This window comes from Falco cherrug, chromosome 2, assembly GCF_023634085.1.
Source record: "Falco cherrug isolate bFalChe1 chromosome 2, bFalChe1.pri, whole genome shotgun sequence".
Classification (NCBI taxonomy): Eukaryota; Metazoa; Chordata; class Aves; order Falconiformes; family Falconidae; genus Falco; species Falco cherrug.
Genome location: NC_073698.1, coordinates 71596692 through 71621699, shown reverse-complemented (window position 1 = coordinate 71621699; position 25008 = coordinate 71596692). Strand labels below are relative to the sequence as shown.

Genomic DNA, 25008 nt, shown 5'->3' with positions numbered 1-25008 from the left:
CCTGAACTCTCATAGAAGACCTATAGCTGAAGAACTGTGAGGTTATTATATATCCATTTAATGCTACTTCAAAGCCTACACTTCCATTTAAAGTACCACACAACTTATCTGAAGGTCCACAAGTCTGGATTTCCTGTGGCTTTACTTACTCACTGGTGAGTATAAATTTGAAACTTTAACAAAAAAGTGTTTGAGCTTTTTGGGAGAACAAAGAAACAAGGTAAATAAAGCATGGTATTTATGGCTTTACAGAGCACAGAAAGAGTCACTTTATTTTATGGTGCAAATGGGAACTTGTTCTGCCTCAGTTGTGCTGAGGACCAGATCGCTAATTTGTGAATCAAATGTGTCTTCGTTATACTGAGGAGTGCTATCTTCCCAGGCCAGCACAATGCACCCCATTGTCACATTATTTGCTGCTACAAAAGTAACTGCAAGTACTTTTAACAAGCCTCCTGGCCACAGGATAATGTGTAATATTTATGGTCACAACAGAAGCCTGGTAGTTTTCTGATGCCTGCTCCCCTCTGGTCTCACTGGTCAGATCAACTCAGCTTGTAAGTCTCAGGGACCTACTTGTGTTATTGTTGATACATAGCTGACAGAGCTGATTCCAGGCATTTCCCCTTTCCTACTGCCCTTTCTCAGTCTGTTATCAGGAACTAGAATCTCGGTTTTCCTGACTTTGCAATGATCTGCTCCAAGGTTTTCTCAGACAGAAAGCAGTATCTTAAACTTGACAGCCAGGCACAGAGGTGCTGTGGAAGCAGGCACCGTGGAAATATACCCAAGCCAGCATGGAGCCTCTCCTTTGCTGATAACTCTGCTCCCACACAACACCAGAACAGGACCCTTCCTATGCACAGTGTGAAGACCCCACACATGGATCCCCCCGCTAAGAAAATTGGTTACTGGGTTATGAAATGTGCTTTTAGTTAGTTTTCATCATGTGACGGCATTTCAAGTCAACTACAAGACGGCAGGAATTTACTTACTAATTTACATACAGGTATTCATCTTTTCCATGTCTGTTACCCAGGAGGAAAACTGGAATACTGTGTTGATAGAACAGCCCCGGGTATTCTCTGTTTCTCAATAAAATTTGTCAATTTTTACATGTCCCTTCTGGTTTGATGGGGAGAAGAAAAGAAGGGGATCCTTCCAGCTGGTTGTGACTGCTTTATTTTTAATTGCCATGGATTTAAGAGTGAAATGAGTGCTGTAATATGCTATATTGATTGTTTAGATTGTAGGCTTGAACTAAATACGTAAAAGGTACTGCCTGTGTGAGGAAGGGACACAAATTTAATAACTGGTTTTCTGAGAAAGCTTATGCTGTTCCGTACTCTACACTGATCTGGTCCTGCAAGGGATATTTCTGGAATTCAATGCCACTTGAAATGGTAATTTATTTCATAAATCAGTCTTCTAGGGTTTGTTTGGGGTTTTGTGGGGTGTTTTGTTTGGGGTTTGTGTTTTGTTTTGGTTTTGTTTTGTTTTGTTTTGTTTTGTGTTTTGTTTTGTTTTGTTTTGTTTTGGTTTGGTTTTGTTTTGTTTTGTTTTGTTTTGTTTTGTTTTGTTTTGTTTTGTTTTGTTTTGTTTTGTTTTGTTTTGTTTTGTTTTGTTTTGTTTTGTTTTGTTTTGTTTTGTTTTGTTTTGTTTTGTTTTGTTTTGTTTTGTTTTGTTTTGTTTTGTTTTGTTTTGTTTTGTTTTGTTTTGTTTTGTTTTGTTTTGTTTTTAAAGCAGGCTCTCTTCCAGAAAGCATACAATCCTCAAATGCCCAAAACAGGGAACACTTAGAGTGGGACCTTCTGTGACTAACCTTCTAAAGAACCCTGGATTCCTGCTATAATGCAGCTCAAATCTCATTCTGCCAGGCCTGGAGGCTCCTGATGTTTATGCTTAGGAAAGCTAGTTCAAGTCATTGGTGGAGATCTTTATGTAAGGTTGTGCTTATAACTGACACATTTTCCTTCAGAAGTGAAAGGCTGGAGAAAGTTTTTGTCATTTTGAGGACAGCTCAAAGTTACCTGAAACCTGCAGTTCCAATGAAGATGCAGCATTACATTTATATGACAGTAAGTGGTAAATTTCTTTATAATCATACTTGATTAATTTTGCTGTTCTTACTGAATGATATAATTAAATACAGTATCTGATGCTGTTGAGATAACTTGTTTTGCCCATGGATGAAGTAGTTTTGTGATCTGCACACAGGACAACTTTCAAAATATGTTTACTAACCAGCTTTTCTGGGTTGTGGCTTGAAGATATACATGCTTTACAATAAACTGAGGGTAATTTAAAGAGAATGCAAAAGCAGATGTAATCACCCTCTTCTTCTGGGAAATTAAGAATAGATGTTTTATCTTCTTTTAAAATATTTCAGGTAGAATCCAATCATACCACATAATAATAAACTGCATACTCAGTGTTGGTTGGCTTAAAAGAATAGCATTTGTTAAAATGTCATGATTTTATTAGGAAAAATATTTTTGGATGAGTTGCTGATTTGTTAAGATATTGTGTAAGAATGTACATGTCCTGAAGGTCAGACTGCATTATATATGTTCTAAATAGGCTGAATCCACCCTGACAATAATACAATCAGGAGACTTCACTGAATTAAGTTTGAGAGTTCACTGAATTAAACTTGCAGATACTGCTAGATTCTAAATTTAAGTTAGGAAAAGTTACTACAGAAACACAAAACAAACTTTTTGGGATTAAAGCCACTTGTGAAACAGTCTAAGAGGGCCAGCTAAAAGTCACTGTGATAAATAGAATGTGTAGTCCTTACAAAATCCAAATTGTCCTTATTATCCCTAAATAATTAACATATGAGATTTTCATTCCCATAGGCTATTTCCTAAGAATTGTGAGCTCTCACTTTCAGATCAGTGAAGCTGACTTCATTCAGTGAAATACCATCACACTCATACTTGGGATAAATTCTGCTCAGGTAATGAACAAAATGTATTAGGCTGCTGCTGTACTGATTCCCCAGAGAACGCTCACAGCTAAACCAGTGTCTAATTCACGACTCTAAACTTGCAGCAGCTTGTAGCTTTTACTAGTCAGAAAAAAAGGCACAATTAAATTGATATTTTTAACTTTAATTTTTGAGTCTTTTGGGATTCAGATGCTGCCCCCCACATTATTCATGTAAGAGATGATTTGAGTCTTTTGGGATTCAGATGCTGTCCCCCAAATTATGTATGTAAGAGATGATTCAAACAGGGACGTGACATTGTTATCCTGGCTTCTGGTACCATCGTGCCAGCATCACTGTGCCCCTTGACACAGTCTTACAAGGATGATTCAGCCATTTGCATGCAGACGCCAATCCATTTAGGGTGATAGATGCAACTAGGCAGGAGTGGGGTGGGAGAAGGGATTTAGCGTCACATACATTTGAATTTCTGTTCTTGCTAAAACTTACGGAAGGATCTTTATTTGTCCCCAAAGTCCACTCAGCAGTCAGAGATTATTATAGAAATACAGTATTACAGGGACAAATGTAGTAATGTCCTACATAACCAGGGGAACACTGTAAGCTTGGCTTGATACCATGTGATTGACATGACCTCAGAAAGTCTGCTTAACCCACTGTCCTGGTTTCAACTGGGGTGGAGTTAATTATCTTCTTAGGAGCTGGTGTGGAGCTGTGTTTTAGCTTTGATGTGAGACTTCTCAACTCCTCAGGCCCTGTTAGTGAGAGGGCTGGAGGGGCACAAGGAACTGGGAGGGGACACAGCCAGGGCAGCTGACCCGAACTAGCCAAAGAGGTGTTCCATACCATGGGATGCCATACCTGGTATGTACACCTGGGAGGCTGGCCGGGGCAGGCAGATTGTTTCTGGGGGACTGGCTGGGCACCGGTAGGCAGGTGGTTGCATTGTGCACCATGTGTTTCTTTCTTCTTTTGCCTCTGGATTTTATTCTTTCTCTTCCCCTTTTCATTATAATTGTAATTGTTATTATTGTTCTTTCATTTTTATTCTATTTCAATTATTAAACTTTTCTTATTTCAACTCTTGCGTTTTACATTCCTTTCCAACTCTCCTTCCCATCCCTTGTGGTGAGGTGGGAGTGAGTGAGCGGCTGCGTGGTACTTAATTACTGGCCAGAGTTAAACCATGACACCCACGTGGGCAGTAAACTCCTGGCACTAAAGGCAGCCTAAGTGATCAACCAGTCTGCTGGCTTGGTGAGCTGCAAGACTTGTCCACATGCTCTTTTCTCAGTTTTTTTACAGACACTCCAGTTAAAGGGTGGAGAAGACTTGAGCCAGCATTTTATTTCATTCATCTCTTACTCCTTTTGGATAGCTGCAAACAGACTTTAATCCCCCTCATGTGTTGGGCTCACCAGTGAAGCCAGAACCGTGCTCAATCTAGTTATTAGTAGCTGCAAAGGCAGGGCTGAAGTAATATGGCTAATGTCTGCGTATCCCTGTCCTATTCAGCAGAACTGCAAGCTCACAAAATACGGTGCAGCAGTTTCTGGGATATCCAATTCCATTGGAAGGGCTTTGGACAGTGTTGGAGGAGATGAATGGGGGTCACAACATCAAATAGGGATGCAACTGTGGTGACAAAACCATATCTGTGTGTCCTTGGGCTGGGGCTGGTGCAAAATGCAGGTTTTTTTTAACACAAGCAGCAACCTGTGCTGTTGTATCCTATATGTCACTGTATTGAAAATGCAATATTTCACAGCCCTACAAATATTGCTTCAGAAGGACAGAGGCAGTTTGTGACTCACCAAACTTTATTTGCAAGCTGATCACGATTTTCATGTAAATGGCATTCTCTTAGCATTTGCCAGTTTGGTTAAAGCTGAGAGAAAATTGTCTTGCCAAGATTTCTCAGCATGCCGTCTCCCCACTTACCTCACTTGTCTGCCTTCTGCTCCCCTTTACCACAGCACCTGATTCACTGTGCAAACTGGATGGAAATGACAAGGCCTCAGCCACAGCCATAAGCTTGCTTGGTTGAAGTGACATTTCTTGTGAATGACTGTAATGCAAGAGGCATTTGCATGACAGCATTTTGAAAACACAACTATGTAGTGCTGTCAAACAACCTTTTTTCCCTCATTAAAGAAGGGTGAACAGTTGCCATACACTATCTGACTATGAAAATACTTCTATTTAGAGTCAAAAATCAGCTGCCTTTATATTGCTTGATTTTGCAATCTGCTTAGCCCTACTTGATTAAGTGCTTGTCAGAAGCTGATGTTGAAGGTAATGTGTTTTTTTATCACATCATCCCCCCTCTCAGATTTAGAGACATGATTTTCCTGTTTTCTAGTAGGAAGAGGGAATGAAGTATGGTGATCTGATCTGGGTTCAAGATTGAACCCAACCTAAATGTATAGGAGCACTTGTACTCATAGACCACAGTCAAGAATAAACTGAGATGGCTTCTCTGGCTCAGACCACAGACCAAGCAAATAGTGTCTGCCTGTGCTTGTCCATATAGAGGGGAGGCTACAAATAATGAGCCAGGAGAAATCGTGAACTCTTTCATGGAGTTGTGCTTGTCCTGGATTCACTGCAAGCGTGACTTGGCCTGCATCAGTCCTTGTGCCCAACTTCTTGTCAATTTTCCATGGAAAGGAAATCCAAATACTTACTCAGGCTGGAAAAAATAAAAATAAAAATGCCATGCTCCAAACATATGTTGTTCTAAAGGTTTGGGATCCAGGACCAGTCTACCTCAGGGCATAAGCATATGGGGGAAAAATGGTATTCTAGTATCAGACTAAACTCTGGATCCACCTCTGTAGGCTTAATTCTTTCTCCAGTGATTTAGCCAAGTTTCATAGCAAACATGCCACTATTAGAACTGGAATATTTAGAGGGCTTGGAGCTGCTGTAAATGGAATTATAATCCAGTCATTTTTCAACATTACACTGTCAGAGGTAACCCCTGCAGAAGGTTTTATCAATCATTTCCTATGACAGTCTCTAATTCTCAGCTTCCTTAACCACTGCCCTATATCATTTCTTGTCATGTAGCTAATTAGGACATGACATGAGAAAGGCGGAGGCCTTTAACTTGAACATAGCGGAGCAGAGGATTTGCTCAATTAGGGCCTTAGCTTCTTGATTACTTTATATCATTTAGGAGTGTTACCCCAACTATATTTCTGTGGAGGGATGTGTGGTAGGACTTCTCCCTATGAAAAGAAAGACTTACAAGTTCAGCTTTATCTGAGCTCTTCCTAAATCTTATTGCTGCATCAGTTCTGCTCCCTGGACTGACATATGGTGAAAGGATTTATTTTCAGATATATCAAGTCTTCACTCTTTACTACTAGGGCATTTAGAAGAGATCAAAGTGTTACACCTCCTACTGCTAACATGCTATTTACAACTCTTAATCCAGTTCTTCAAACAGATCTGACTGATTGGGTTATCCCATTTCATTAAACTTAAGGGATGTGCATATGATCAAGCAGACTTTGTTCCTGGCAGTCTAAACCTACTGGAAGTGTGAGAAAACATGCCTTAGGATTTTACTGTCATAGCAAAGAAGCTGTGAGCACCTGCAGTGTTGCCTTAAGGAATTGGTGTTGGATATGCTTTTTTAGAAAAAAATCCAGTGGGAGAGAGAATTGATGAAGAACAATTAGAAGCCTCAATAATAATTAAAACATAAAAGAAGGCAAAGTCATATCTCTAAAGATTCACTTTCTTTGCAACAAATATCATTCTCTGAGGACATCAATCCATGCATGTGCTGGGGAACGGGGGAGCAAGATTTCATAGACATGACAACTGATGAAGACTGGTCACTGAGGGTCATCTTGTCCCCCTGAAAAACATTCTTAGTCTTACCAGCTAATTTGACATCCGTGTTGCCTGTATAATCTCTTATACTAAATATCTACATATATATTTTCTAGCCCTCATTGTCATTATATTGATGCGTCCCATAGCAGTATATTCCCATCTCCACCCTTACAGTGTCTGACGGTGAAATGAGTCAGACCTACAGGTTTCCCAAATAAGGATGTTTTGCAGCTTTGACTATTTAACTATCATAAAAGCTTCAATTTCATCTTTCCCAAGCACTTATGCCAGCATTGCTTATACCGTTCTAGGAAGTATATCAATATAGTTGTATTCTCATTCAGGCTTATGTGAGCATATCTATATGTTGCTTTAGAAAAGTCCCACAGCCATCTGGCAGTAAGCCAGAGTGGTTAGGAAGTCCAGTCATGGAAGAGGACTAAGTCTACCAAGACTGGAAAATAGAAGCACAGAACAAAAGATCTAATCCTTTCTCCAGACAGTTTGCACACTACATACAGGAAAAACAGCTAACACATCAGGTAAATGAAATCCCTGTACTGCAAAGGCACTGGAGGTATAGGCTCCAGCCCATCAGCAGGCTAGATGTTGTTGAGGTCTTTGCTATCTTCATCGAGAAAGAGATTGTGAAGGAGGGACTGAAGGACACTCCTGATTGTAACTTTGCAAAGGTTTACAGACGCCTGTGGAAAATGTGGGTGATGCCACAGCCTGAAAAGAGTGGCCAGAATCATTTTATATAGTGAACAGAGCTGAAATTAAAAGGCAAAGATACTAAGATCCTTGAAAGAGATGACAAGTAGCCTGCATCTGATAAATTGGAAAAGAAAAAAAGACAGTGAAAAGCTTCCAAGACAAGAGTAATATGATCAAAATTAATGACTCATAGAACAGCACTTTGCAGCAGCAGTCTGAATGGATATGCAAAGAGAGGGATTTGCCAAAGCAGATGAAAACAATTTTGTACTAATAAAATGAAAGCCTTGGTGAGAGTCATACTGTGTAAAGGAACTTTTGCAGAAGGAAAAAATGATATCAAGCCATGGCCAGAATGTGAAAAGCTAGAAAACAGAACCGCTACAACTGAATGACAAGCTAGTGAGATAGTAAGGGTGGCCACAATGAGACAGAGAAACATTGTCATGGAGGAAAGAGTGTGGAACAGCAGCTTGGGTCTAGCCCTAATAAACTTACCCTAATGGCTGGAGCTTCCAGATACAAGCCTTAGTCTTCAAACAACATGCTAGCTACATGCGGTCTAGCGGATAAGCTGTAAAGGCATTTATTTCAGGTACTGTGGAAAAGACAACAGCACAAGAAACATCAGGTTCTGTTAAAATTTATGCATATTCTTTATACTGTGTTTGTGCCTGGAATATTATCAGGATGTCGACATAGTCTATTAGACCTTATTCACAAAGAAGCAGGCTGTGACATCTAATTATCTTAATGCGTGACGAAGGGTAAATTTGTACTTCCCTGTGCAGAAATACTGCAAACAGGCCAGCCACAGAAATGAAAGGAAAAATGAAAGCAGGGTAATTGCCTCGGAGTTCATACTAGCACTGCTGCAGTAGTATGGAGGGAGGGAGGTAGAAGAAGTGTAGTTAGCAGAGCAAGAAGTAATTCAGCATAGGGTGGAGTCACTGCAGAGTACCAGTCTCAGCTGAGCCCATATTGCTCACCCAAGGGAATTCTGCTGCGGGGAGCAAACTGTCTGGCTGGTGCTGGACTGGGAAATTTGTTAGTAAGTAGGAATGGAGAGAGAGCAAAGTGAGTGCAACAGACATCAAGGGGAAGAGAACGAGGGAGCTTGGGCATGCAAATATCAGAATAGCAGACAGCCGTAACAATCAAAATATGACCTAAGGAGCAGCCTGAAATACATGGCTGGGAAATCCGCCAGCCCATGAACAGGAGCAAAAAGCTGTGACAAAGCCTCTTTCTCTGACAGTGTTATTGGTGGTTACTGATACAATTACCACTAACAGCAAATTGATCAGTTGTAAAACCCCCTCTTCTGGTTGCTGAGAATCAAAGGCCTTTTGACCAAGTCTTCTCAACACTTATGATTGAGGTGCCAAGGGTAGAAGGGTTATATTTGCCGTCTTTTCTCCTTTCCCCTCCTCACCAAGTTTGAAGACTGGGCACACATCATGCTCACCAGATATGTTAGTGGAAGGAAGGTCTGCAAAGTTATGTAATCTTGTTTCTTGGGGTTGAGCCTAAATGTCCTGATCTTCCTTAGTACCTAAACAGTGACTCAATTATTGAGACATGCGCAATCCACATGCTGTACAAGGCTTGTGCACAGGGTTGGACTTTACCTCGGATTACACTCTACAGGCACTGTTGACTTAAATTCACATTGAGTTATGGCTAACAGAGACCATACAGGTAGGGACAGAGTGCCCTGCTTGCTCCTGGAAGGAGGCTGTGCTAGAGTAAAAGCTCTCCTATTAAATGGCAGTGATATAACTGAAGAGATCATGGGGTCACCAGGGGAGTCTCTGCACCAATAAGGCCTTAGGACATGTAGCTCTTCAGCCTTGAAGCTTTCCTAACTCACCTGAGAAGGTAAGCAGTAGGCGGAGAGAAAAACAAATATTCTCGTTTACAGATTACATATGTAGATGGGAAAAAGAACTGCTATGCTCAGATGAATCCACATTTATGAGATTATCTGTTCTGCTCTCACCCTGAAGAAGTGAAAATAACTATTTTCTTCTATTTTATTTTTCTTTTGATAGAACAACATTTTAAATAGATTGCATTGAACCTCCAAAATCTTTTCTGAAGAATGATGGTGAACTCAGTGGCCGGGCTTTTCTTCCCTGTCTAGCTTTCAAGTATTCCCATAAAGAAGCAAGGAAAAGAGAGAAGAAAAAAAAAGCTCATAGTATTTGCTAAACACTGATGGGAATCAAAGCACTTGAATTTTAATTTAATCAGATTGTAGACTGTAGTTTAGGGAAATAACTCAGTTTTATTTTCTTGATAGACTTTGCAAGTAAAACCTGTAATTTAGCAAATATTAAACAAATTTATTTAAAATATCAATTATACTAATCCCAAACTTATACACACAAACCCATAATTAACACAATTAGCGTTGCGGAAACTGTAAACATTACCATTTAACATCATATTCCTAACAATCAAGAGATGGAAACATAAAAATTAGCTGCCAAGTTGTTCACTCACAGAGCTACCTTTAATTCAGTCTTTTCTAGACACCTTAAATCGTATTTCAGTATTGATTGTAAAATACATAAAACCTTATTGAGACAGCCTTCTAAGCGTTCCTTCCTAATGTGTATATAAACTGCTTCCAGCCTAAGCCATCTTTTGATACCCATAAGAGCAGTTCTAGGGTACTCTTGCAGGTGTAGTTTAAATAAATCAAAGATCTGTTTGATACCATGCCATCTCCAAGCTGCAGAAAGTCACTATAAAACAGCCACTTCTCCATAGCTTCTCCTACATTCTTTCCTCTTTAGTAGAGTACCTGTCTTACACCAGGAGACACAGAGACTCAGCTTTTGTCCACCCTTGCAGTGTTTGCTCCCTCTGCATGGTCTCTGAAGGCAGCAAACATTGCGGAGAGGATTTGGCCCCTTCTGCACAGCTGTGGTGAGTCCTCAGAGCAGCGCAACCTTCTGCAAAGGGAAGCCAGATATGGAGATCCTGAAATGTGGGTACCTTCTCTTCAACTCCACCCTGCCTCTTCAGCCCCACAGAGATCTCCTTCCAGTGGGTACATAGCTGGGCTAAAGGCTGAATATAACCTGATATGTGAATCTGAAAATGCTTGCTCTGAAAACCCCTGGTTGTCTAGGTACAACATATGGATTTACTATTAAATTAATGTTTCATAGGATCAGACTCTCTGCTGAGTCTCTGTAATTTGGCATGGGATTCTTACTGAACCAGACTGTCACTTCAGTGATGGTATTTGTTTTTACATCATTTGAAAGGAATAATAACCTGTGGAATTGTGCCAAAATCATATGATGTTTTTCTCCTAATATGCTTCATTGATTTAGACATTTCACTGAAAAAGTTACAGCTTCCTTCTTATTTACAATAAATCGTATTTGTTTTTGTAAACAAAGCAGATTCTGGGAATGTGAATACCTCATACAGACAAAACCAATATAGATCATAACTGAGAAACGTAAAAAAGATGCTTACGCAAACTTGGCTTTCCACATAGTTGTCTCTGCCCTGCCATACTTCCCTGATCTATAGCTTTTGGGGTGGAGTCAGGTCACCACTGCTTTTGCAGTTTTTCTGCTGAAAAACTAAACCGGCAAATCAACCTTCTGTACCTTGTGGGAACTGGAAGGTAAGCAACACCGTTTTTGAGAATGATCCAAGGCATGAGTATCTTCTGTCTGGCCTGTTTAAAGGTTGGAACACCAGAGCTAAATCCCCAGAGTTAAAAAAGCGCAAGAGCTACTTTTTCTTCAGGACTCCAAAGCAAGAAGCTGAGGATCAATACTGCCCTGTGGATGAAGTGTATGTGCTGTCTGGGAATAAGACACAACCCAAACTGAAGTCTCGGCAGTGATTACCTCTCCTTTCACAATGCTGTAAATCTGAAGCGTTAAGGATACGTCTGTGTGAGACACCTAAAGATCTGAGGAAGAAAAAAGAAACGTGGAAATTAATGACATTTCACTGAAACTCTGCTTTCAAAACAGAAATACCTCCAACAAAAAAACCAAACACCTGTAAGCCTGTGGTATTGTTCAGAATTCTGACAACCAGGATGAGGGATCCAAACCTGGCATTTCTTTTTCCTTGGCAACTTGATTTCTCCAGAATTGTCTCTTTGATGTTCATTGACACCATTAGAGGCCACAAAGTCAGTGAGGGCAAACACATCTCATCTATCCCAGAGGTGTCAAAGTTGGATGGTTAAGCTTGGGCCAGTCACAGCAGGCTTCTTTTACAGTTATTAGAGAAAAACGGGTACCTCCAGTGATAGTTTGCTTGATGTGTCTTGGACAAGTATTTTAAGACAAGATGAGTCATTTCTGGAGGCACTTTTTTCTTTGAACCAACTTCAAAGGTATTGCAGGTGTCCAGCTCAGATCTTTAGCTGCCAAAGCTGAGGTAGACTAACTTTTTCAGTAATTCAGCCAATTGACATGATTGAGTATTTGACCCACTTAAACCAAATTTCCTAGTATGAAATAGGGATATTATATCAGGGTAAGGATGGTGCGTTGTAACCAGGAGCAATTCTCTCTTAAGCTAAGGTGTTGGGAACACCAGTGAACCAGAACCCTTACTTTAAAGTGTGGAAAGGGAATGGAAGGGCCCTTTGGAGCTACAATCCTTTCAGTAATACTGAATAGGTTTTACCTCTTCCCCAGAGTAATTTGCATACCAAATGAAATTATATTGCTGTTTCTAACACCATAAGGCCCTTACTGTATCTTAGGTCTTACATTATTTTGACTTTTTGTCTTATGCTATTTCAAACCAGAGTAAACCCACTGTCTTCCCTTTAACCTTGCTAGGAAGTTTCTTCCCAAACTCAGCAAGTGTAAGCATTGACTTCAGGGAAAGCTGAATAAATCTCTGAACTCCACTGCCTGTGTTGAATTGGCTTGGTGCTGTCATCTAACCATAAAGGAATCAAGTGACAATTGGGAAAGAAATCCTTATGGGCTGTCAGATATGACATAATGCTTTCCTAGGTTATCTGCCCTAGAAGAGATTCATGGCACTCTGGAGTGGCAGCCAGATAACTTTGAACATTTCAACAGCCCCTGGACACCTATTTTTAGGGAACCATACTCCACCCCTGTACTCTGTCACTGCCGTCTCTTTTGTTTCCACATACTAAGCAGTTTTCAGATGCCATTTCCTTGTTTCTGAGAAAAATGTGTGAAGCAGCCAGGAGAAACCCAGCAGAGAATGACATGTGGAAGGACGTTGAAGCACAAAAAGGGAACAAGGGGAGCAAGACCTTACTTCAGGCAATCCTGAAGTTTTCCCTGCTCGTAAAGAGGTGTTGTATCTTGGCACAGGAGCACAGCAACATACACTTTTCTACCTGTCCTAGTACATGACAGACCGCATTGATGGTCATAAGACACAGCTTACATTTGTTCTGGTGCAGATATTGATCCTGAATGTATAGCTCAATGATTATTATTTAAATACATGCCATAAATTAAATAGCTTCAATCCAATTCAATTTACACCAAGATGAGTGTTTTTTTTCCCATTACCAGGAGGCTCTGTCATGTTCTCTTCACCTTTGTATTCACATTGTCAAGGAAATCTTATGAAACAAATTATATTTATCTGAGAGGGAGGCTCAGTACTGTATTCAGCCTTTCTTGGTACTTCTTTTCCTATACACATCTTTAATATATGAAATGCCTGCCTTATGCTTTCTCTTTATATGCTCTATTATGCCTTCATGTTGACAGATTTTTCATTCCTTCTCTGCTTTCATGAAGCTTCTTGGAGCAGGAGATTGGCCTCAAGGAAGAGTCCCCACTTCTTTTCAGACTCTTTTCCTGTTAATCCCCTTTCCCACATGTATTCATCAGACACAGCATCTTCTGTGAACAGAGCAAGGCAATACTGAGCACAGCCCCCCTCGGTTAGCTGGTGGGGTGTATTTTCCACTGAGGCTGCAGGTCTAAAAGAGTTAGGAAATCCCTTCAGATTTGGTAACAAAGAGGAAGACTGCCAAATTCTGTTTCCATGACATTGCTAATTCTTAAGCTCAGGGGCACAAGACCAGTGAAGCTGACAAGAGGATAAAGCCAAGAGAGTCCTATTTCTTGATGGTTTTATCCATAATTTAAGCTGAATGGCCGAGGTTTTCTGAAGGCAGATTTTGAATCAAGAGATGCCCTTAGAACATCTTTTGATTTTTTTGATTATGGGAATACAAGTTATAAGATTAGATGCTTCTAATCAGGCACACGCATACTAATCAGGCACATGGCACAAAGAATCAATTAAAATATATTTGAAAATAAATGTGGCATTTTGAGGGTAAGACAAGGGTTCTAATATCCCTAGGTGGTTTTTTCTTTGTCTTTTAAATACCTGTTATCTATGAATGCAATAGAAAATTACTATGTTGGCAAGTAGCAACTTCAGCTGTTTTCTTAACAGGATTTTTCTGTCTTTCAGAATATATTTCCTTTTTGTATCTCATTCACCAGCATATCCTCAGATTGTATAAATCAATAGAGCTTGAATTACATTCCTGGAGCTATGCTGACTTCTATCTCTTGGGGATATGGTCTACAGCCTCTAAAACTTTAAATGCATAGAGTACAGGGACTTCTGGATTATTAAATTAATGGGAGATATAGATTCACTTTGGAAGAAATACAAATTCAAAACAAGAGGCAGAAACCAGAATTTAAAAAACTCATGACTTTCTGAAATGATTCATAACTCAAAGAACATGATCTGTTTTCTTCAGCTTTTTCTGAATATAGCTGGCTGAATATGAGCACAACAAAGATACTCATTTCATTTTTTAATGGAGACATCTAGCACTCTAAATGTGTTGAGTCCAAATGTCATTTTGACATAGTTATTCTGGTATGTTGTAATTCAGCACCCAACAGGGTAGGGATCAATAGCTGCCCTTATTTGCTGTTTGTCTGACAACACAGAACACATCCCTTAGGGGCGTACACTTAAAGTGAGTGATGTTGCTAAGAAACCCATTAAAATATGTTGTTAATTGAGGATGAATAGCCTCCTAGTTATTTGGAACATTTCTTACCAGCTCGTTTCATGTGGTGTGCAAATGAGACAACATGTACTGGTAGCTGCTGATGTCAATGCCACTGGTTATTTCAGAAGCACACACAGCAGGGAATGAGAAAGGTCACAATTATCAGATAAGGAAATTGCCTTTGTTTGCTTTGATATTGGTAACCTTATTTGGGTGACATCACAGAGCTCTGCCTGACTGAAAGGAAGCGAGAGAGAAAACAGAAAGTGCAGTGAGATGGCCTGACTTCTCACGGTGAACATTTGTTTCCTTGTCACAGTCTCAGGAGCAGAAGCTGTTCTCTCCCCAGTTGCTATTTATTCTTGGAGCAAGGTTCTGAACATAACTGAACACTCTGGCTAATGTTAATTTTTAAAAAATATTTTCAGCCATATCACCGATGTAAAATGCACTCAGAACAGATTTAAGTAGGCTGTGCTGCCATGATTGTCCTCTTCTTGATAGAAATACATAATGAAATGTACTCCATTAGAAATAAATAAAACATAATGGTTGGTGCTCTCCTGCTCATTTGAATGGGTATCCCAAGGCTTTTCCATGTGTTACTTTTAGAATCATGGTCAAAGGTGTCCTCCATGCTCTTCAATAGGATGCAAGCACTGAGAAAAGATGAGGGTTGATCAGCAAAACAAAGAGCAGCATACAGAAGAATGAAAGTATTGAATGTTGCTTTACTTAACAGTGTTTCTAAGAAATGCTGGAAAAGAAAGGGCTTTATGGAAAATGTATTGCATCTAAAAAGGGAGCAGCAGTGTATTTCATCCTTTTTCTGAACGTTTTCTTTGCTGAAATGCTATGAGCTGTAGAAGAGCTTTCATAAAGACTAACAGATTGTACCTTGGGAGCTCTTGCAACATGTCCCCTCCCTAAACTGTTTCTTGCTGAAAGCTGGGCATAAGTAACAGGAAAAGAACATTTAATTTCAATTTTAAGCATTTTACACCAACCAAAGCCGAGACAGGACAACAGGTAGACAGACATTTACTCTGCTTTGCTGTGGTGCAGATTCTTATGCTGGCCAAACATCCCCTTCAATACTGTTTCTAAAAAGAACAAAAAAGCTGCAAGAGGTGTTCCCTTGAAAGACCAGCTGTTGTGGGGATAAGTGTGTGACCACAGGTGCTCCAGCAGAAAACACTGTTGTACTCAGGCCTTTGCCTGACAGTAATGGGCAAATCTGGAAGGAAAACAGCTGCCATCAACAGGGGGTTCTGAGCCATGTGAATGAGACCACGTAAAGCATCTGTATTTGCACACTTATTTTCCCTCTTCCTGAGTTCTGCTTTTCACAAGCTCCCTCCTACAGTTCAGTTTTCTTTCAAGAGTTGATCATATACATTTAAATATGAACTGAATCATGACATAAATCTTATAGACACCTGTACCAAAGTTTTCTACATAGAATATTCTGACAACTCTAAGAATACCATGTGTCTGTCTCAGGATGTGTGGGCCAATTATTTGTAAAAAAAATGAGACAAGTTTTAAGAAATTATCAGAAACTCATTTTATCTTTTCTGCATATCTTTATGCCTAGTTTTAATTTACATGAATTGTTTATTGCAATCTCATCTGTAGGCAAGTGCATTGAAAAGGTTTAATGATATAACATTTCATGTGAATCTCTTCAGAAAGCAAATATTGTGTTGAGGAACACAGGAGAACAGAGCTGTAAAGTAAAATAAGAAAGTTTATTTCTGAAATAAAAAGAAAGAAAGGACAATGATGCAACTTATTACAATCTTTTTGGAAAGAACTTAATTTTTTTAGATGTTTCTTTAAGTTTACAAAGATTGATAAATTTATTAATCTAATCTTAATAAAATACTTTTAATCATTCTTCTTTCAGAAATTATGGGAATTTTTGAGATTTGTGAAAAGCCTTGATAGATCTTTCCTATGACAGATCTATTGGATGAATGTGTCTGACAAGCCAACACTGCCCGTCTATTCAAACTGAAGGTTTCTGCATTCAGTGACTCCTTCCAAAACAGCAGAGGAAAGAGTCACCTAGATCTCTGCACTCAATCACTTCAGTTAACAAGAACGTTCAGGGTAAGCTCTGGGGTAACTGCTGCTACTGAGTTTGTACACGATGCCCTGCTTAGTACTTCAGATGTATAGGGATTTTTTTGTATATATAGAGAAGTAAAATGATCCTAGTTACTAATGTGTTTTTTTATCATCCAAAGGACATTTTTCAGATTTAGAACACATCAAAAATTTGTGTCCAGTGGCTATTGCTTTTGTTTCTGTTTCAGACATAGCAGAATTCAAATCACTTTCAAACTTAGCACCTGGAAATCTCAAAATAGAAACTGCACATAGAAGACAATGGTCTTGTAATTTCATGAAGTTCCTTACACTAGGTTGTATTAGCTCCAGAAAACTACTAAAATCTATTTGTGAGGACTAATTGCAATTTACTTCTTTCATGAAGTAGTTTATTGATTAAACATGGCCCTGGAGCTAACATTCAGTTTAGATCAAGAGCCTGTGGAAACCACTTACCACGATGAGAAATTTGTTTCACTGTGAACACACAAGGAAAACCTTTGTAACTGAAAGATATTCCATTCTTCCCCATGGCCTCTTCCCTTGAAACAGGTCTTATAATGTGTGTTTCAATCCAAGTAAGTCATTGCCGTGTTTAATCAAAGATTAAAAGAAAAACTAATTTCATCATCTATCTCCTCTCAAAGATATCTCTGGGTCAACAGTGTAGGAAACTAAAGTTATTAACTAGATGATGAAGGAATTCTGTCAAGAACTGTACATGACTGCTCCCACAAGATCTCTAAACACCACTAATACTTTCTTCAGTAAAATTAATCCCTGTTCATTAATGCAAAACACTGGGCAAAATCTGCATGCTTTAACCTGGCAGCACAGCCAGTTCTGGACACACAACCTTTACTGCATGCCAGACTGAGAAATTTGGCTGTTAGGAAACTCGGGTTCTTATGAAGGTTTTTGCATTCCTTCCAGTTACTGCCTCCTGGTTCCTGATCATGAAAAAAAGCCTCATTTTCTAGGAGCTATAGAGGTATGGACAATTGCATACAGACAGGGCCTGTCTGGAGAGACGGGTGCAGTGGTTGTATGTTTGATGAGAAGCTGTGAAGAAGGCCTTCTTCATCAGGAGACAAAAGTGTTCAATGGTTGTGGCTGGCCAGCAAGATGCAGTGTGAAAAGCTCAGACTGCCAGCCCAGGTTTCTGGATTTCCTTCACTCCTTCTGAGGACCTCTCGCCAACTATGAATTTTTGCTGTTCTTTTCTTTTCTAAATGGAAATTAAAGGGCACCTGAAGCCCATTAAAATTAGCTCTGACACTTCAAGTGGAAATGCACCTAAGATGACACAGTGAAGTGATGTTGTTCTAAAGACATTTCTTTGCAATGAAAACTTTAATTTTTCTCTGGGCCTGGCAATATCAGCTTGCCTATAAAAAGTCAGTGAGGAGACCTTAACTGCCTGAGTTCATATTCAACGTTCAGGTATAGCTGTGAGAAGCTGATGAACAGAAAAAGATCCAAAGAGTGCCATTGCAGTGTAAAAATAATAAAATTATACTTGTTTAACAGCTGCTGCAAATAAGATTTCTGTTATTTTTCTTCTTAGGGAAGTATAAAGTAAAATAGTACAAGGGAGACAGTATAAAACAAGAATCCAGTGAATGCTTGTGTTTCTGGTTTAATTTTTGACCTGTGTTGGTTTTGCAACTTCTGTTGACTTTAATAGAGACATTTGACAGTAACATTTTCAAGGGCATCTAAACAACTTAGACTTCTAAGTTCTCGGTTTAAAACTGTCTACAATCCATTAGGATCAGAAGTTCCTTTGTAAGTCAATCACACTTAAACCCCTAAGGTCTGACCCTAAAAAAGGGATTTACGTGCCACAGTAAGAGCTGTAATATCATTATGTACTTGGGTACATGGCCCTTGAGACTATACATGAACAATGTGTTCAGAGAAGCGGCTCCTCCACCTGGCATAGCTAATCCTGGGGACAGCTCAGCAATGTGTCTGTACGGCACCTTATCCAGGCTACCAGGCTGTGGTTTGGATTTGGTGTGAGGAAAATGTTGTTAACACACAGATGTTTGTAGTTGTTGCTGGGTAATGTTTATACTAAGTCATGGGCTTTTCAGTTTCTCAGGCCCTGCTGGTAAGACGGCTGGAGGGGCACAAGAAATTGTGAGGGGACACAGCCAGGACAGCTGACCTGAACTTAGCCAAAGGAATATCCCATACCATGGGATGTCATGCTTAGTATATAAGCTGGGGGTGGTTGGCCAGGGCCTGCCAATTGCTGCTCGGGGACTAGTGGGACATTGGTCAGCGGGCGGTGAGCAGCTGTGTTGTGCATCACTTGTTTTCTTTCCTCCCTTCCCTTTGGATTTCAGTCCTCTCCCCTTCTCCCTCCTTTTCTTTATATTTTTTACAATTGGAATTATTATTATTGTTTTTATTTTATTTCAATGATTAAATTGTTCTTATCTGAGCCCTTGAGTTTTACATTCCTTCCCAGTTCTCCTCCCCATACCTCCGTGCCGGTGGGAGGTGAGTGAGCAGCTGTGTGGTACTTAGTTACCAGCTGGGGGTAAATCACGACAGCATGGAACAACTTCTGATACCTTACTTAGACACTGAAACACTTCTAGGAAGGGGGAGATGTTAGCAAAGCATGATCTTGCATGCACATGTCCAGTGAATGAGCACTTATATGACCTCTATGGAAAACTGCTCATACACCATGACAAAAAAGTCAAAACTTGTAGCAAATAAAATGTGTGGGCCACTGGCTATTGGCCTTGCTTCCCCACACGATACCTTGTCTAAGGCAGCCAAAGCACTGCAATGGGAGCCATACGGAAAAGTTGGCGGGCTGATACTGAGAAGCCGGCTGTTTGCTTTGTATCCCTCAGTTTCTCTTTTTTATTCTTTTTTCCTTTGTTAGTAGCAGAGCTTTCATGCCACTTGCAATTTTTCTCGCATTTTCTCCACAGCTGCTATAGAAAAGCCTATAGAGTTGAGAACTTCCTATGAGCAAGCTAGCAAGCCACGCACCAACATTTCCACTTCCATCATCCCTTCTAATGGCCTGTGCTTCACCGTCTGACACATTGCAGCTCTTACTTTCCATCTGTACCTCAACAGAGACACTGAAAAGTCAAAGCACGTAACTTACATGGCTATGACACTGCATCGGTCAAGTACACACAGATCCCTTGCAGGCTTGTGACTTGAATGAAAGGGTAATACTTGTTCTTAAATCAGCTATTCCATTCATATTTTAGGGAAGGGGTCCATACTTGAAAATGCAGTGACCTACTTCTTCCACAGCTAGGGTTTAACTGTTGACAGTATGCAGTTATGTTCTGCTCCATTCAGCAAAGTTTACACGTGCGGGGGAATGATGAATTTAAAACAATTCCTTTTAACTATTTCCTTTTTTATTTTATAAATATTTCCTTTCAGAATATCATCTACCCTTGACTACCGCAGTTCAACAAAATCCTTGCTTGTCCTGCCACCTGCTACCATTTGGCTTACCACATCTGTAGAACTGTACCTTAAATATCATCCAATAAATATTCTTCTATGCTACTTCAAATTCCACCACCCTGCTAATAAAACTTACCTTCCAGGTTATAAGCTCATTCTAGCAGTAATTCTCATTTTCTAAGTGTAGCAGCTAACACCAAAAGCCATACCTGACTTTACTGATGCTCACTTCAATGCTCTGCTGATTCCACAACCCAGGAACCTCCTGGAGCATCCCATTGCATCTGCTCAGCCCCAATGCTAGGCTTTTCTCCTTGTAAGAACCAACATCAGGAGGCAAGTGGGTGTACATGTGCCTGATTTTGTCCTGTCACCTAGCTGGATGACCCTAACCTGGAGCAGAAAACAGTAATGATAATAATAATACCATGGATGTAATCCAAGGAATGTTATCCATGCAGATTCACTAGACACTGCTAATGACAAGTCATTAATTTCCAGTGTAGAATCCTTCACCCTTATTTACTTTTCCCTTCTGTTTAGAGAATTTCTCGTCTCAGAAAATGGACATTTCGGGGGGTAATGATGTTAAAATAAGTATGTGTAAAAAGGATATATAAACAATCTTTTTCCAGCCCCCAGATAAGTTTGGGGGTTTTTTTTCCTACATAATGTTTGCAATGGGCATCACTGCATCTAATGATAACTTCAATAGCTACTTCAAGGCAAAATTGGCTGGATAAATGTAACTATTGTTGGATAAGCATTTTAACATTATTCTATTATTTCTCTTTTCTTAATCATGAGGAGAAAAACAGAGCTGAAATTAAGTGCAAAAAGCTATCAGCTTTTGAATCTGGTAGTGGTGTAAGATAGGAGTCGGGCCCCACTGTTGGTTACACCGAAGCAAAGCAATGTATTTTTCATTAGCCTACAAGGTGAAATAATTCACCAGGAGGAAAAGCAACCATGAGAACAACTTCAGCTCAGCCAAAAATTTCCAACCTTCCCTGCACTAATCTTCCTTTCTCCTGAACTCACACCCCATGTAAACAGCTTTACGCTCAGACAGCTTGGTGTATAGGATGGAGTGCGCTCTTCACTTCTGCTGAAGCCTTTCAGCTATGCACAAAATGTGTAACTCTTCAGGGGCACTGAGACTGAAACCCAGGTGGTCTGTGTCCCTGATGCTGCCCTAAGCAGCCAGCTGGAGGGCTGCCATGGTGCAAGCAGATGGTCCTGGGTGTATCAAGTGCTTTGAACAGAGTGGAAAGGCTGCAAGCAGAGGATGAGAGGAAGGTGTTGTGGAAAACTGCACCATGGTGTTGAGCCTGCTTTCCTGGGAGGTCAGCGAGCAGAATCTGAGACATCCAGCGGGGATCTGCAGGCCTCTGAGGACATTTGAAAAGCAACCTCAAATCAAATGGTGAAACCCGGATTATACAGTTCAGCAAATGCAGCACCAGCCTGGCATTAGAACAGTAAAAGCACACATTTTGGCAAAAACCCCTACATGTTAAGAAAAAGAAAAATGCTTTCACTGTAAATCTGTGGGGAAGTATCTTGGTAATATCTTGCCTCTATTTAAGTCAGCACTGGAATACCTCTCAGGCCATTGGGTATGGAATAAGGAAAATTAGCACAGACTTCAATTATGCAAGACTTGTAGACACTCAGACCCCATTATAAGAAACTTGCAAATGTGTCTCAAGGGGAAACCTTCTGCAAGCATTTGTTGGACAGCCACTGTGATAATCGAGGCAGTGCTGTGACTCCTTTCATGTGTACCAGGCATTACACACTTTCTCCCACTCCAGATACAGCTATTTTACCTTACAGACTTAGAAAGGGTTATTGATTTAGAACCTTTACTAGGGCTCACAAGTGGTTAATATGATTAACCTCATTCGAGAGAATGTTGTCATAAACACTTATTAAAATTCCTGCTTTTTGTGCATGCATTTGTCGACCGGAAATTGGCAAAAATATAAAAGGTGATGATGAAAATTAATTTCCCTGAAGGAATCATTAAATCTTCCTCCTCCCTTTTCTCCCTGCATGTGCACCTTCCTCTTACTTCATGGGCTTCAACACTGGAAATTTTAATTGTCTATATTGTCAGTTTTTGACATCTTAATCTCCCCTGATGAGCCTGGCATCTTAGAAGTACAGCATCTGAATACTAAACATTGCACCTCTTGTATAGCTGTTATGCACAAAGCAGCTGCAGCTGGGCCCCAGTTTGCATCAGTGCTCCAGTTTACATGTCCTAGCCCCTCTCCTGCTCTCCATAGTGTAGATACGTACCTCCACCAGCTTCCCCAAAGTCATTCTCTTCACTATGATTTGAAAGTCAGGGTTTCATCATCTGCAAAATTCACCTGCAACAGAAAACCCAGGCAGCCACATCAGCAAATATTGCTACAGATTGTGCACTGGTATTAATATATTTCTGGTCAGATCAGTTTGCACCACTGGTGTCAACAGAGTTTGCTGGTTTTCACCAGAACAGAGACTAGTGTGCTGTGCTTGTACAGACTATGTATTGCCCAGACCTGGCAGGCTCCTTTTCCCACTTGGAGTCAAAGCCATAAATTTCTACTGTGGATGACACCAATCAAATCTAGGTAACACAGGTGCCATTGCATTATAATGAAAGCTAGACGGGTTGAAATGAACCTGGGAATCTGCAGGACCAGGGAGGCCGGAAACAGCATAGCTATATGTACGAAAGGAAGCAGGCAGCCTTGGTCTTGCAACTGCTTCCATGAAAATACTTATGGGAGAAGAATGAAGAAAAATCCTCAGAACAGAGAAGCAAGCAACTGCCTATATTTGGTTGACTAAATGTAGGGCTCACTTACTAATTACCCTGCTTGTTTGACAGGTAATGTGTATGCAGGGACTGTGCACCAGCTGCACCACTACAAAAGTTTGCACTTGGAGAAGAGGGCCCTTGTGTGAGGCCATTGCACTGGCTGACTCAAGGAGAGTCTGTTTAAACAGTTTCTGCACAGTCTTGGAGGTTAGATCTACCACAATAGTGCCAGTCAAGACACAAGGCTTTCCCTCTACAAGTTACAGAATTACAAAGGACTGAGTTGCTTCTTTGCTATAATTTTCCTGTATTTCCACAGATACTTCCTTTTTCATTAGTGATAGCATAACTGTTTCCTGGAAAAGGCTGTTACTTGTTAATGTAGCTGTGAGGTGCTAGACTAGCTGTGCACTTACGTCCATTATAAAGACACCTGGAGGGCAAGGTGAGTCCTGCTGACATTATGGTTTTTTTCTTTCAAAATCAATTACAGTCACAAAAGTAATGAAGAAATGAAAGAATGTAAAAAAATGTTAAAGCAATGGCTGTTAATGGTGCTTTACTAAAGTGAGAGAGATTCTGCTTGTAATTGAATCAGTCCCAGAGGGTGCTGCAGCTGTACAGGGGCACCAGAAATGCTCCATGCCTAGGTCTTCCCTACCCCAAATACGCGTGCCTCCTCCTAACCAGGCTTTCCTGCTGTCAGCCCCTTTCGGTTGCTTATATAGAACATTTCATGACAAAGTCACATTCTGGGCAGCCATAAGGACCCTGTGGTAGCAGTCCAGGTTTGGTGGCAGGAGTCATTCAAAGTGATGCCAAGTGTGTCTGGCTAGGGACAAATACCCTTGGGAATCTGGGCAATGCTGGGTTGTACCAGCCGCTCCCTAGCAAATCAACAGAGAAGCACAAAGCAGCAAGATAGAGAGCTACTTTCCTCCCACCATTTGTAAATATGCCCCTGCCTGTTTGCACTTCCAGGAGCTGCAGCCCACTGTCTCCCTCTGTGGACAGTGTCTGCTGCAGGGTTGATGAGTTTGCAATTCCAATGTGGTTTTTTTTGAAAAAAGGACCTCATTTACTGTGGAGCCAAGAATGTTATTTTGGACCTTCTCACAAAGACATTGTAAGGATGGCAGTATAGACTGAAATGTTTATTTGCAGACCTTTCTGATGCTACAGGGAGAAACTGTTCAGTTTGCATGGTTTGAATTAGATCAGAATTGGAAGAGTTTATTGATTTATTAACAACAGAGCATTGACTAACTATCCATGAACGAAACATGCAGAATCAATATTGCTAATGAACAGATAAACCACAATAAACAGATAAACTAGACAGTTACAAAATGTTAATAAACACCTACACATTTCTAAATGCCCTTCTGGTAGCTGACCCCGGGAAGTTCTGATCTTACATGAGAGATTCTGCTGCTCTGGCTGCATGCCACCTCCATTGCTCCCCACACCCCAGTGACCTCCATGACATTGAGGAAGCCCCTGCAGGTGCACAGGCACACCCCAATGTGTGAGTCCCTCTGCACTGCACCCACACAGTCACCCTCTCTGCTGACTTGCATCCCTATCCCCTGTCCCCTGGGGAGGCTGCCTGGGCAGGGGCTGTGGAGCTGAGGAGCCACCAAAGTTTTCACTGATGCTCATTCCCACTGCAAGCACTCTCTCCCCTGATACAATTATTTTATGCTCCTTTTATTCTTATTTTCAGGACAACTTCTTTCTTTCAAAAGTGTGCAACTCCCTGGTTATCATTTAATCCAGAAGACAGTCATTTTCTTCTTTAGCATGATGCCTTCCATACAATTAGAGTGCTAGACCCACACACAGCTGTGTGCACACATGCATCATTCATTGTCACATTTCTGTCTTACCTGCTGTTGTTGTCAAGGCCATTTGCCATGGGAAACATGAGCCATGTGAGCACAATCATGCCTGATGGCATAACTTATCTTTTTGTTCTGAGCAATACAAATATTGAAGATTCAATGATTATGCAATAATAAATGCTGGCAATGTGCTTTTTTTCACTCTGATATCTATAGTTTTACA

At 40.4% G+C, this 25008-nt stretch overlaps 1 long non-coding RNA gene across 1 annotated transcript; it reads left to right on the top strand.

The window, feature by feature from the left end:
- The first annotated feature begins 3677 nt into the window (after positions 1 to 3677).
- On the top strand, positions 3678 to 19150 carry LOC114015691 (uncharacterized). Its single transcript, XR_003559751.2, has 3 exons — positions 3678 to 3817; positions 16462 to 16667; positions 17601 to 19150. It is a non-coding gene; the product is annotated as an uncharacterized LOC114015691 (long non-coding RNA).
- Positions 19151 to 25008: the final 5858 nt, after the last annotated feature.